Source organism: Anser brachyrhynchus (assembly GCF_964034855.1).
Source record: "Anser brachyrhynchus genome assembly, chromosome: 6".
NCBI lineage: Eukaryota > Metazoa > Chordata > Aves > Anseriformes > Anatidae > Anser > Anser brachyrhynchus.
The window spans coordinates 4221873-4237368 of record NC_137700.1 but is presented as its reverse complement, the minus strand read 5'-3'; the positions used below and the strand labels follow the sequence as shown (position 1 = coordinate 4237368).

General features: G+C 39.4%; 1 pseudogene across 1 annotated transcript; it reads left to right on the top strand.

Annotated features, from left to right (window-relative positions):
* Positions 1–1254: 1254 nt before the first annotated feature.
* On the top strand, positions 1255–11994 carry LOC308196967 (ubiquitin carboxyl-terminal hydrolase 42-like; annotated as a pseudogene). The gene is made up of 15 exons: positions 1255–1483; positions 2191–2391; positions 3477–3587; positions 3748–3850; positions 4014–4081; positions 4238–4308; positions 4843–4925; positions 6155–6266; positions 6627–6767; positions 6961–7061; positions 7522–7663; positions 8343–9052; positions 9423–9511; positions 9840–10940; positions 11439–11994. The product of its transcript is annotated as a ubiquitin carboxyl-terminal hydrolase 42-like (transcript).
* The last annotated feature ends 3502 nt before the right edge of the window (positions 11995–15496 follow it).

Sequence of the window (15496 nt, the reverse complement as noted above, 5' to 3'; positions counted from 1 at the left end):
AAAGCCCTCCCGGCAGGGAGAGCTCGGGGTGAGGGCCGGTCCGGCACCGACAGTAAAGACACGCCGGAGGAAACGCTCTGCTTTTAGCCGTGAGCACCGCGGCCAGGTTGAAAAGGCGTCACGCTGGAGCTCCGAGTTGGGCGGCGTTCCGAGGCCGTTGTGGCAGTTGTGGAGACGGCCTCGGCTGAGGTGGCGGCTGCTGTCGCTGCTGTCCCCTCTGTCCCCGCTGTTGCCGCTGTTCCCGGCGCCTGGAGACCCCCGGCAGCCCCCTGTGACAGGACCTGTGGCCCCGGGGAGCAGGTCCTGTGGCCCCCTGTGCCCGCCGCCTCGTCGGCCATCCCGGCAGCAATCCTGCCAGCACAGAATAGCTCACCGGCTTTACGTGCGTTTCAGGGTAAAGTGACGATTAACTTCTATTTCCTGGCTTGGGTGCTGCTTTATTCTTTAACGGAGCTTCAGGTTTAAAGGTTAAACTCAGTTCTGTCAAGGTTAAACTCAGTTTCGTGAATGGCATCTTGGACAAAATCTTAAGCTGTGATTGACTCTCTGCTTAACAGAGGCCAAACGTGTACCTACTGAGAAGCAGGTCATAGGTGATAAGCCCTCACAAATTAACTTGCTATCACAAAGTGACGCCCAGAAAAAGTGTATTCAAAAGCTAGGCTCATTAGAGAATCACAACCAAGCCATCATGACTGGTGCAGTAGACAGTGAGGTAGAGGGTGAGCCCTGGAAAGACAGAAGTAAAGTAGCAGCGAAATGCAGGTACCTTTGTGCACACGAAGCAGAAAAGCGCAGGCAGTAAAGTAATAGTGCTCCATTACTAGCGTGAGCAACAATTATATATAAATCGCAACCATTATCTATTAGATAATAGGTAATAATTAATAGATAATTGCAAAGCTCCAAAAATGCAATAAATAACTGATTCCCCTCAGAGAATGTCATTTGCATTTTTATATTAAAAAGACTCCAGAGTTGTAATGGATTAAAATCCTACGAAAGTGAAAGAAATGGCATCAGCCACTAGTTCTGCAGAAGCTAAAAGTAATACTGATAGAGTTTTGATGGAAATTTTTCCTTTGTGTGTTTAGTTTGGGGATTCCTTTTAAATCATTCATACCAGCAATTTAGTTCTTCAAGGCCGTTTCTTTGAGATTAAGTGACAGGACTTCTACTACTCTTTTCTTCTTGGAATGCTTCTTGGTATTCTTACGTCAGCCAGAACATTTGTCTCTGTCGCAGATGAGAACAATGACCATAGTTAACAAGCCCAAATCTTCAAAGTCTAAAAAGCCATCTTCAAGGCGGTCTGGCAAATCCAAGAAACCGAGTACTAAAAAACTGATGTCACGCACCGCAAACTGGGGCCGGATACCACCTGCAGAAGATTCAAGCCAAGTCTCTGTGGCCCAAGGATGTGGAGGTGCTATTTATTGTAGATCCTCTGAAAAATCTAAGCCTTTTGCCCAAAGAGATCTAAGTAAGTGTGCGCTTTATCCTGCCTCCGTTTTCTTCAAAACAAAAGTAGAAAGTGGTAGTTCTTGCTTGTTGCACTGATAGAGAACAGGACTACTGTGAATAAAGACTTCCAAAGCGATTCTCCTAAGGCAACTGAAGTGACTGACGTTACAGAAATTAATTTTGATATATTTACAGTCGACAGAGAAATGTGGGGAGCATTTTGTAATGCACTGATTCATCCATATCTTTTCTGTTTTGCAAAGAAAAGTGTTTGATTGTTGCTATTCACAGGTTCCATTATTCACAGGTTTTTGAATGTTAAGATTGCTCAGGAAAAGATCTGATATTTGTAGGGGTACCGTCATTCCTAGTTATTTGTTTTTACATTGTCCTTGCATTTATTACCATATAATTTCAAGTCTAAGTTTGTGGTTGAAGTTATAATAAGGAAAAAAGCATATAATAAGGAAGAAATTAAAATGGTTGACTAAACTTTTTTTTCCCAAAACGTTGTGTTGACCAGCCAATTTGAATATGGCGGTATTAAAGGTGTCTGCAATAAGTTTTTCTGTTTTGGATTGTAGCTAGTTCCTCTAGGTGCTCCCGCAGAATAGTATTTTTACTATGCCTATATATACTTTATATATTCACTATACCTATATATACTTAATACCTTTCTTAGAAACAAACAAACAAAATCTCTTTTTAAATATAACTTTCTTGCAGTTGTTAATGATGGAATTGCTCCGCCACAAAGGATTCTTTTTCCACCTGAGAAGATACGTATGGATTGGCAAGAAACACAAAGTGTTGGAGTTGGCCTGTACAATCTTGGCAACACGTGTTTTCTTAATGCTACTCTACAGTGTTTGACCTACACCCCCCCACTTGCCAATTACATGCTTTCTCTTGAGCACAGCCAGTCATGTGAGTACTTTCTAACAGTATTTTAAATCTGTTGGATAGCTGTGAAGGTGAAAGAACAGCAGTGATTCTGTGAGACAAACTTACTTGCCTGATTTTACCTGTAGACGCTGGCTTTGAGCATTGTATTAGCAGTGGGCTCGGAATAGCATATGGAGTGCGTTTAATGCACCATGTGTTTTTTTTGTTTGTTTGTTTGTTTGTTTTTTTAAAAGGATCTTTTCTTGCTTCATGGGAATAATGAAGTGCATTGGACAGTAATGCATTTAATGAACATTTGGCATTTGGGCTATTTGGGCTTCCTGCTGCTAGAAAGGCAATAAAATTTAGGATGTTGGCATCATAGGTCTTTAGTCTGCACAGCCGAGGTTCCATAATGCACTACAATAAATGGTCTGTTCGTTGTTGAACCAATTAAAAAAAAAAAAAACAAAAAAAACCTAGAAAGCAATATGAGCTGTTATGAACACGACTAGATTTTTTTGTGGGACTGTATTAAAATCTAGACTGATTTTGTCCTAAATAAAATGTTGTACTATAAAGTAAATGTTGTACTAAACCTGTATGCTTTTTAGGCTGGTATCTTTGTATCGATACCTAGAAATTTAACTGTTTTCTTCCTGTATATAGAAATCGTTTCAGTTAAGAATCCTGTTGAAAAAAGGAGGGCAGAAGTACTATTACATACATTACTGTAATTTTTCCTTTCTCCCAAAGGACTCGTAGCTCTGTATCATGAAGCTCACCTGACAGCACTGTGCTGAAAATAACCCACGTTCTCTTAATGCTGTATCATCAAGGTCAAATATTCTTTCCTCATACATTTTGCAACCTGTGGAGTTCACATTCCTGTCAGCCTTTACAAACGTGACTTTGCAGTAGTCTTTTAGATTTCTCATCACAAAATGCACTTGAATACAGGCTTAATGGATATTTTTATTCTATAAAGTTGTGTGAAATGAAATGTTAGGAGACTGTTGGGACAAGGAGAGTGGATATTGTATCTATAGTTTAAATGTTACTTATATGTTTGTTTGTAGTTATGTCTGTTTCGCTAGACTGGGATGCTTTCTTCTTTCACTCTTCAGGTCGTGAACAAGATTTTTGCATGATGTGCACGATGGAGACTCACATTAACCAGGCCCTGCGTTGCACTGTTGATGCCATCGAGCCTACGCGTGTTATCAATAATCTCAGTCGTAAGTGGCTTCAGATGTGTTTCTTTTTCAGCATCTTGTAATCTTCAAATAATTATTTGATGTGTATAAATGGTTTTAACACTGTAAAGAAGAGAGATTTTAGAAACAGGAGAATTACTTCATTTTTAAATGAGGTGAATACTATCATCTTCTTATTTAGGAATAGGACAACATTTCCGTTTTGGCAGTCAAGAAGACGCACACGAGTTCTTGCGCTATACTGTTGATGCTGTGCAGGAAGCGTGCTTGAATGGAAGCACCAAGTAAGCATAAACAAATTCACTTTTATACGTTCTCTAGCACCTTTTAGGCCTTTATTTACTATCAAAACTGAAAGTCTAGGTCATCCTTGGTTTTCATAAAACTCTTTGAAGAGTTAACTGTGTGCCTTAAATCTTCTGAGGTCTGATTATAATTTATTTCCAGATTGGACAGATCTTCTCAAGCTACCACCATCATTCATCAAATATTTGGAGGATTTCTAAGATCAAGAGGTACTTTTAAAAATATTCCTGTCCTTAGAACTGATCTGTGTCTTTTGTCGGTAGTAAAGCAGTCTGTAGTTTGTCTGAAGTAGTATCTATCGACAACTTGAATGTGGACAGTTAGTCTCCTTCACGTGTTGTTAAGCATTTATATTTTGCTTCCAGTGAAGTGCTTGAATTGCAAAGCAGTTTCGGATACGTATGAGGCATTTCTTGATATCACTTTGGATGTAAAGGTAGGAGGTTTTGTAAATATAATTCATGATGTTTAAGTACATGTATAACTTTCTAAATTAAACTTGTTTAACTTAAAAAACCAAACCACGTACAATGTTAAAATATAAGAGCTTGGTGGTGGTTAGAAAGTGGATTGGACTTTGTCCTTCTGTGGAACCCCTGTAAATAGTCTCCACGTCTGCATTGGGTTTAAGGGGAAAGAATTTTATTGCTGCGCAAAGTATAATACTGTCACACTTCTTTGTTGTTCTACCTCAATATACGTCTAATTGTTAGACTGTTGGATTTGTTGCCAGTATTGATGACAAAGCACACTATAGATGCTGTCTGCGTTACTGGAAAATGATTTGTTTCAAAGTAGAATGACTTCCAGGTGAGGTAAACGCTGAGCATGCTCTTTCTGCCTCCTTCTTGACAGTGCTCATAGCAGATCGCTTAAGTATGTGTTAGTCAGGTTCTCTTATAAACTCCTAGTGCGTCTCTGGAATTTTGAATTTACAGTGACTTTACGCTCTTCTCTCTCGCTCCTCTAGGCGGTTTCATCTGTTACCAGAGCTCTAGAACTATTTGTGAAACCTGAAGAGCTGGATGGAGAGAATTGCTATAAATGTAGCGAGTAAGATTATTACTAATTATGTCTTAATACTAGATATTAGTTTTATATATTACATGACTTAGAGCGTAAGTTATCCTTTAACTTCATTTAGAAATAAGGAGACGCAGCATTGTTGTTGTTGTTGTTGCTTCATTTTCTAGTAGTGGTGAGCTGAAGCAAGGAGCTATGGAGAATGATTTGGAGTGGAAGGCAGCAGCAGGTTCCTACAGGTCCTAGCGTTCACTGTGAAACAAAGTTAGATTGAGTGTCAGGGAATGTGAGCTGGCTCTGTGGTAATGAATGTTAGCAGCCTGTGCTGGCTCACTAAACAGCGTCTTGCACAGCTCTTGAACTGTGAAACCTGTCGATGTGGACTAATGTCCGAAATGAGCTCCCTTAAGCCTAACCCGTGCACAGGGAAAGCCTGTTGAGTTCAGGCGCTCTCTGTGCTGATCAATATGTAAGATGTTTCTACGTATGTGAGAAACAATTGAATATTTGCATAAGATGGTTTGGCAAAACAAGCTGTTAGTCAAACATCCCCTCAGAAAAGCACAGAGTGCCCGGCTCAGTTCTGTAGAATTCATGCCTGACCCCTCTAAATGAAAAATGCAGTATCCACTTCTTGTTGTTGGATACTAAGGAAATTAGGGTGTCGAATCAAGAGCGTCCAATAGGTTATTAAAGCAATTTAATCCCAGGTTCGTCTTGGCCTGCGGATCCTAGAAAGCAACATGCAGCGTATTCAGGATTCTCATAAGTGATGTCTGAGGAAGAGAAAGAACTGTAATAGCACCTCACATCTGAATTGCATGGTCCTTCCTTAATGTGCTCTTTGAGGTGTGATCGGTTCAGTCACACTTAAAGCCAGAATTTTCCGTCTTTTTGTGAGTTTAAAAGGAAAGGCCTTGCACATGTACAGTACTTTTTCCATTGCTGATAACTGTTATTAGTCTTATATATAACTCATTTTTACTATTTTTTGTTTATATTTTATAACTCCCTGGTAATACGCTTTCGTGAGAGATTCCTGTTCCCGCTATGCTCTGAGTTGTTGGTAAAACTTACCTTCTTCTCTGTATTAACAAACGTGACATGCAGTGCATGGGTTTATGAAAAGAAAAAACCAAACATATGATGCAAGTAAATATCATTCAAATAGCATAAGCATGCATGAGACATTAAAACGAGTTTGTTTTGGGGGCAAAAAAGATGATGCTTTCAAACACTTGTCTCTGCTTGTTTTTAAGGTGTAAAAAGATGGTTCCTGCATCCAAGAGATTTACCATACACCGTTCTTCCAACGTTCTCACAATATCACTGAAAAGATTTGCAGATTTCACAGGTGGAAAGATCAACAAGGTATATTTCCCGCTGTAATGCAACTTTGTCATCATGTAATGGGACATCCCCCAAAGCTGAAAGTTGTTAATATTTTCAGACAATAATTGTAGACTAACGACTACGGCTTATTCTTTCTCTTAATATCAGTAAAGTTCCTGCTTGACAAGAAGCATATACTTTCCTCTGAGAAGGCTAATTCATCAGAAAACAGTTGTCTGCAACTTCTAGTATTAAACGTTGCTTATGGGAAGACTTATTTTTAGTGAATCAAGAGATATATTCATATAATTCCAGTCTCTGTTTTTTGGAAGTGTTTTTCTCTGGCTAGTCCGCGAAGTACTCTGATATAATTTTTCTATCTTCTTGGTCTCTCTTTAGGAAGTAAAATATCCTGAGTATTTGGACCTCCGAGCCTACATGTCTCAATCAAGTGGAGAACCACTCCTCTATGCCTTATATGCGGTGCTGGTGCATCATGGTATCAACTGTCGCTCAGGACACTATGTATGCTACATAAAGGTAGAAGTCAACATCATTTCTAACAGGGTAAAGGTTGTGCTGGCAAACCAGTTCAAGTGTTACTAGTAGTACTGTTTCTAGGGAAAAAGATTTCATTATATGTTTATTTGACACGTGTGTATTTTATTGCTATCTGTGATTTCATTTGGAAAACATGCAATTCATCTAAAGATATCGTTGTCTTTATTTGCAGGCTGGTAATGGACTTTGGTATCAGATGAATGATGCAAAAGTAGTCCGTACTGACATTAAAAGAGTTCTTGGTCAGCAAGCTTACTTACTTTTTTATATCAGGTAATAACAAGTATTCAAATGTGTTCAGAAGAGATTTACTCTCCTGTTATTGATACTTTTCTTTTTGCAAGTGTTTTTCTTTCTCTCCCAGGAAAAGATGATTATTTCTCTAATTCAGTTCTGTCTAACCTGAAATTCTCTGTCATTTATTATCTTTTGTTGCTTGGCCTTAAACTGCAGCACTTGTGTAAATTGCTGTATATGTGTTATCTGTAGCTGGCTAATTTAGAGAAGGAGAGAAATGAAGGCCATCTGTGGTGTAAGAATGAATTATTGCTCTGAAAGTGATAGTCATAGTAGGAAGACTGTTACCTACTTTTCAGTTTGTAGTCTTGGCTAAGTCTTCTGTAGAGAAGGCTTCCATATCGTATGAACTGTTCCTATAAAATTATAGGATGGGATTTAATCCAAGAGTAGGCCGAAAGAAAAACTAAACTGAGATCACTGCTCTTTTCTGAAGGCGCTATGATTTGACGCTCGGAGAACGTGCTTTTTACTTAGCAGCACCGTCTTATCCCTGTTCATTCCCCCCTGGTCAGCGGGGGGCTAACAGTAAGCAGGCTGGATTTCTGGGACCACGACTTCCTCCTCATATGATTAAGGTAATTTAGGGAAGCGGGAGGGCAGATAATGGCACCAAACGGACAGTGGGTTTGGGGTTTGGTGTGGGGTTTTTTGTTTGGTTTTTGGCATCTTTGTTTTGTTTTCCTTCCCACGCTGCAGCTGTCTTCACAGCCCTCATGCTACAGCCAGAGTCATTCAAACAGTGGTTACTGCTGAATTGCGCAGCCATGCGACTCCATTGTTTATACCTCCTAGACAGCTTTGTAAAGCACAGAGAGCTACGCTCTTTGACAATTTAAGTAGAGTGTACTAATCCTCGAATCATTTAAAAGAGGACTTGTTTTTCCTATCGACATCACTTTAGCTAAGACAGGGAAACCAAATTGTCTTATTCCTGAGCACCAGAACAATTATTCCAGGCTTTTTGGGGTATGTTTAAAGGGGAAACTAAATATATTTGGGAATAGCTTTAGGCAATGTTAAGTTGTTTGGATGGTTTTCAAAAATGATGTTAATTTGATATCAATATGCAGTAAACCAAAAGGAGGAATTAAATACACTTATGGGACTTGCATTTATCTTTTAAGGGCAGTGTTTTTTGCTTTTTAGGTGTTAAGACCATTTGTAGAAATACTTAGTAGGAGAATGACATGTTTAAAAATGTTAAATGGAGTGTTTCCATTAACCCGTCTTGCAATTTCTTCTTTTTAAATACAGAATTCAAGTCGTTTAAATGGAAATGGATCCATAAAAGAGGATGCAAATACCACTGGTGTCACCCTAAAAAGGCCATCTTCAGCACCACCAATGGCCTGTGTTCAAGAACAGGCGATTACCAGGCCTTCAATTACTGATACGTCAAAAAACCAGAAGATCACCATCAGTATTCACAATAAATTGCCTGCTCGTCAGACTGTGTCACAGCCTGACTGTCTTAGCAGTGCTGTGGAGGATGAAGATCTCTACAAGGCTGTTCCTTCATCCACAATCACAAATTCGGTAAAGCAAATGAAGCAAATACAAATACAAAAAAAAAAAAAAAAGAGTTTCTGCTGAAATTTTTGTGGAGCCAAAGGTGAATGGAAATCCTAAACTCAGCTCTGATAACACAGTCCCTTACGGTGCAGAATCTTCAGGAAAATCTGAGGAGGAGTCAAAGGGCTTATTTAAAAGGAATTGCAATGCAATGTGGAATTTTGGTTGGAAAGGTAGTCCGTACATCGCAGAATTCCCATTCTTCCTGTCAGAATGCTGATGAAGGAAGATCCCAGCATGAGCTGCCAAACACTGATTCACTGAATGGTGCTATTAGTTTAGTTCATGAATCTAAAGAAAACGGACTGAAACTTGATGATTCCACTTGCCAAGTTGAACCTGTTAAACCTTGTGAGATGTTCTTTTCTAAAACAAACGGATTGCTTGAAACATAGTAGTTTGCTCCATCGAGAATTTCTCACCCACGATGTATTCGGGAGTGTTTATCATGTTCCTAATTCAGGCGAAATGCTGAGAAAACACAGCACAAATTTGATCGTAACCCTTTGTGATATTATGCCATTAGAATTTGCAGAGCTGAGCTGACATTAGAACTTGTCAGCTTAAGCTGAGCTGAGATAAAAATTCTTAAGTTTCATAAAGTAGATTTTGGGAGGTGAGTTGGCGTTATCTTTGAAGTGTAGATAATGCATACAACACAAAGCGATCTTGCTTAGCATTTAATGTAGAAATTCTGAGAAGACTAGTCCTCAGCACAAATGGTATTTTTTCTGTCTGCTGACTTGTGCGTTTTAGTTGCAGATGCCTGGAGCTATGCCTCCAGTCCCTCGAGAAGTCATCATGGAATCCCTCACGGCCAGCCAGCTGAACAGCTTGTCAGAGGAAAGAAGGTAAAATGAGCACAGTCTGATTAAGACAAGATTTTGTGGAAGTTCATTGCGGTTTTATCTGTCTACTAATACTATTTAATGGAAGGATTTAAATCAGTAGAATTCCGTACTGTATGGCCAGTGTTGCGAACAGAACTAATGATCGACACTGTGCATAGCACTCTGATGCAGGCTGGTGCCTCGCGGAGAACTTGTGTTTCTTCATAGAATGTTTTTCCGTTTTTCTCCATTATCTGGAGAAACATTGGCTGTTCCCCCGTCGCCCCCACCCCTTTTTTCTCAGAGCAGCAGGTGGAGGGAGACGGAAACGTGTTTTTATTTTGTGCAGTGTCCCGGGACCTCCGAAATCTACTGAGAATGATGAATACCTTGAACAGTACCAATGTGATGACCGTGGAGACAAGGAGAAACCAAGAAGATCAAAAGAACATGAACTGATTTCAGAAGAAAATGTTTTCTACATCAAAGAGTCTTCTGAGACTGGTGAGAAATTGCGGCAAACTTCCCCTCTAAAGTCTGACAGTGAATGTAGTTCTAAAAACCTTTCCTCCTTAGCTATTACAGATAGATGCCAAGATACAAAGGACGAGACTAAAAAATCTGACAAAGAGCGTTACCAGAGAAAGAGGGAACATTCTCCTACTGAAGAGAAGGAGAGTCAAAAAGATGGTCATTCCAGCAAGAGAAGGTGCTCTCGGAGTGTGGAAGTTGTTAAGCAAAAGCGTCACAAGCAGGAGTATTGGGAGGGAAGCAGGTACAGATCTTCCCATAGTGAAAGGAACAGCCCTGATAATGGCAGAAGACCAGTAAAATATTCAAAGTACAGATCTCGAAGCAGAGGAAGATCAGAACAAGATAGCGCTAGATATTACCATTCCAAAGGGGAAAGAAGTTGGAGCAGAGAAAGATACTATCAAGATGAACCACGGAAATGGGAAAAATGTAGCTATTACAAGGATTACTATTCACCTCATGCAGCAGGAGACAGTAGAGAGAGAAAGTTCTCTCACGGTGATAAAGACTTTGACAAATTGACTCAGACTTACTCCAGCAGGTCACATAAGCGTTATCATTACAAAAGCAGATGGCCTCACGGTTCCCTCTTGAGAGAGGAAGATGTACATCACTTTAGCACACCCAGAGCAGACTCACATCGTTGCTCAGTAGCTCAGCAACATTCTGGAAAACATTCGCGTGAGAGACATGCACTTCCACCTGTGTCAGCTCATTTGGAGAACTGTCGCCAGAAAAAGGCAAAAGAAGGAAACAGAAAAAGACAATATACTCGTGCAGAAGGTAGTGAAAGTGAAATAGAAAGGCAACGCAGAAAGGTAGAAAAGGAGGTTTTAGGTGGTGAAAACATGAAAAAATATAAGAAGTTCTAGAAGAAAAAGAAGTCTGAAGATAAACAGGGAGAGAAGGATTCCAAGTAAGCAGGGATTCCAGCCTAATCAGCATTTTTTTTCCTAATTCTTTTCTGGGTGCTTCTCATGTTTTGTTTTTTTTTTCATAGTTTCTGAGTTATTTAGATAGCATAATCTGGCTGGGGATCATGACTGGGGATCATTAGGTTGATCAGTGAAGACAGGAAAGGTATTGCTGAATTGTGTCAGAGCACTAGCTTTGGACCACGTAGTTCGAATCACATCTGCACACCATTCTGGATTAGGTTAAAATATTTTTTTTTTTTTACTTGCACATATTCCAGAGCTAACCATTGTTAATGATCTGTGTACCAACCAGGACCTATGGTCCTTCAATCTGAGGGCTTAAGTTTGCTGCATCTAAAGGAAGTTACATGTGCACAAAGTACCACAAAATAGCTGACATGCGGCAAATCATCGCCTGTGGTAAAATAAATAAAGTTTCCTGTATGCAACAAGTGCCACATCTTTTTTTCTCTTTTTAACTTGCATGTTTCTTTCAGACTTTATGATTTGTATTTCTCTGCGCTCCACTTTGACAATGCCAATCGCAAGCGTAACAAAAAGAAGAAAAAGGAGAAACATCAGGAAAGTGAAAGGCTTCTTGGAACACTTAGATCCTCGTTTCCAGAAGAAAACCCGGGAGAAGAAGGAAGAATCCCATCCTCCAGATGGCTCTTTATGAGAGCAATGCAGAAGTGAGGGCAGTAAACAACCTCACAAGGAAGGGAAGCCTTCCAGTGCAGGTGAAAGGAAGAAACATCGCATCCAGCGAGTATATTAAAGGTAAGCGGCTGCAGCATGTTTATGGGATTCCTTTTAGATTAATCTAGAGATTATCTAAAACAGTCTTTAAATGCTTGATGACTGAACAGTCTGCTGGATATTAAAATATGTTTTGAAAAATATGTTTCAAATGTTGTTTTTTCAGCTGTGTGGGGAGAACAAATACAGTGGCTATGAATATTTTGGCTATTATTCAGAACAGCATGTGGAGGGATATGTAAACTATGTAATATGTAAAAATATGTACTATGTAAAAATCCTGCTTTTTTTCTCCTTTTTGTTTTTTTTTTTTGTCTTTTTCTTTTTTTCCCTGCTATTATAGGTTTAAGAATATAGAGGAATGCGCTGATGGAAGCCATGTAAAGAGTCTCCAAATTTGCATTGGGTTTAAGCGGAAAGAATTTTATGTCTGCACAAATTATGATACTGTCAAAACTTCTTTGTTGTTCTACCTCAATATACATCTAATTGTTAGACTGCTGGATTTGTTGCCAGTATTGATGACAAAGCACACTATAGATGCTGTCTGCGTTACTGGAAAATGATTTGTTTCAAAGTAAAATGACTTCCAGGTGAGGTAAACGCTGAGCATGCTCTTTCTGCCTCCTTCTTGACAGTGCTCATAGTAGATCGCTTAAGTATGTATTAGTCAGGTTCTCTTATAAACTCCTAGTGCGTCTCTGGAATTTTGAATTTACAGTGACTTTACGCTCTTCTCTCTCGCTCCTCTAGGCGGTTTCATCTGTTACCAGAGCTCTAGAACGATTTGTGAAACCTGAAGAGCTGGATGGAGAGAATTGCTACAAATGTAGCGAGTGAGATTATTAACTAATTATGTCTTAATGCTAGATATTAGTTTTATGTATTGCATGACTTAGAGCATAAGTTATCTTTTAACTTCATTTAGAAATAAGGAGACGCAGCTTCGTTGTTGTTGTTGTTGCTTCATTTTGTTTAAACAACTGGTGCACGGAAATAATCCCAAACTTGAAAACGTTACATCTGTTTTGGAAATCTAAGAAGAGTGGCTATTAGCTGATATTGGACTTTTCTCGTAGCATTGTCTGCACCATGGCTTGTCAAGCTTCCTAGGCGTGTAGCTGCATGCTGAAATATTCATATTGGCAGAAGTGAAAAGACATGCCCAGTAAGTAGTGGTGAGCTGAAGCAAGGAGCTGTGGAGAATGATTTGGAGTGGAAGGCAGCAGCAGGTTGCTGCAGGTCCTAGCGTTCACTGTGAAACAAAGTTAGATTGAGTGTCAGGGAATGTGAGCTGGCTCTGTGGTAATGAATGTTAGCAGCCTGTGCTGGCTCACTAAACAGCGTCTTGCACAGCTCTTGAACTGTGAAACCTGTCGATGTGGACTAATGTCCGAAATGAGCTCCCTTAAGCCTAACCCGTGCACAGGGAAAGCCTGTTGAGTTCAGGCGCTCTCTGTGCTGATCAATATGTAAGATGTTTCTACGTATGTGAGAAACAATTGAACATTTGCATAAGATGGTTTGGCAAAACAAGCTGTTAGTCAAACATCCCCTCAGAAAAGCACAGAGTGCCCGGCTCAGTTCTGTAGGATTCATGCCTGACCCCTCTAAATGAAAAATGCAGTATCCACTTCTTGTTGTTGGATACTAAGGAAATTAGGGTGTCGAATCAAGAGCGTCCAATAGGTTATTAAAGCAATTTAATCCCAGGTTCGTCTTGGCCTGCGGATCCTAGAAAGCAACATGCAGCGTATTCAGGATTCTCATAAGTGATGTCTGAGGAAGAGAAAGAACTGTAATAGCACCTCACATCTGAATTGCATGGTCCTTCCTTAATGTGCTCTTTGAGGTGTGATCGGTTCAGTCACACTTAAAGCCAGAATTTTCCGTCTTTTTGTGAGCTTAAAAGGAAAGGCCTTGCACATGTACAGTACTTTTTCCATTGCTGATAACTGTTATTAGTCTTATATATAACTCATTTTTACTATTTTTTGTTTATATTTTATAACTCCCTGGTAATACGCTTTCGTGAGAGATTCCTGTTCCCGCTATGCTCTGAGTTGTTGGTAAAACTTACCTTCTTCTCTGTATTAACAAACGTGACATGCAGTGCATGGGTTTATGAAAAGAAAAAACCAAACATATGATGCAAGTAAATATCATTCAAATAGCATAAGCATGCATGAGACATTAAAACGAGTTTGTTTTGGGGGCAAAAAAGATGATGCTTTCAAACACTTGTCTCTGCTTGTTTTTAAGGTGTAAAAAGATGGTTCCTGCATCCAAGAGATTTACCATACACCGTTCTTCCAACGTTCTCACAATATCACTGAAAAGATTTGCAGATTTCACAGGTGGAAAGATCAACAAGGTATATTTCCCGCTGTAATGCAACTTTGTCATCATGTAATGGGACATCCCCCAAAGCTGAAAGTTGTTAATATTTTCAGACAATAATTGTAGACTAACGACTACGGCTTATTCTTTCTCTTAATATCAGTAAAGTTCCTGCTTGACAAGAAGCATATACTTTCCTCTGAGAAGGCTAATTCATCAGAAAACAGTTGTCTGCAACTTCTAGTATTAAACGTTGCTTATGGGAAGACTTATTTTTAGTGAATCAAGAGATATATTCATATAATTCCAGTCTCTGTTTTTTGGAAGTGTTTTTCTCTGGCTAGTCCGCGAAGTACTCTGATATAATTTTTCTATCTTCTTGGTCTCTCTTTAGGAAGTAAAATATCCTGAGTATTTGGACCTCCGAGCCTACATGTCTCAATCAAGTGGAGAACCACTCCTCTATGCCTTATATGCGGTGCTGGTGCATCATGGTATCAACTGTCGCTCAGGACACTATGTATGCTACATAAAGGTAGAAGTCAACATCATTTCTAACAGGGTAAAGGTTGTGCTGGCAAACCAGTTCAAGTGTTACTAGTAGTACTGTTTCTAGGGAAAAAGATTTCATTATATGTTTATTTGACACGTGTGTATTTTATTGCTATCTGTGATTTCATTTGGAAAACATGCAATTCATCTAAAGATATCGTTGTCTTTATTTGCAGGCTGGTAATGGACTTTGGTATCAGATGAATGATGCAAAAGTAGTCCGTACTGACATTAAAAGAGTTCTTGGTCAGCAAGCTTACTTACTTTTTTATATCAGGTAATAACAAGTATTCAAATGTGTTCAGAAGAGATTTACTCTCCTGTTATTGATACTTTTCTTTTTGCAAGTGTTTTTCTTTCTCTCCCAGGAAAAGATGATTATTTCTCTAATTCAGTTCTGTCTAACCTGAAATTCTCTGTCATTTATTATCTTTTGTTGCTTGGCCTTAAACTGCAGCACTTGTGTAAATTGCTGTATATGTGTTATCTGTAGCTGGCTAATTTAGAGAAGGAGAGAAATGAAGGCCATCTGTGGTGTAAGAATGAATTATTGCTCTGAAAGTGATAGTCATAGTAGGAAGACTGTTACCTACTTTTCAGTTTGTAGTCTTGGCTAAGTCTTCTGTAGAGAAGGCTTCCATATCGTATGAACTGTTCCTATAAAATTATAGGATGGGATTTAATCCAAGAGTAGGCCGAAAGAAAAACTAAACTGAGATCACTGCTCTTTTCTGAAGGCGCTATGATTTGACGCTCGGAGAACGTGCTTTTTACTTAGCAGCACCGTCTTATCCCTGTTCATTCCCCCCTGGTCAGCGGGGGGCTAACAGTAAGCAGGCTGGATTTCTGGGACCACGACTTCCTCCTCATATGATTAAGGTAATTTAGGGAAGCGGGAGGGCAG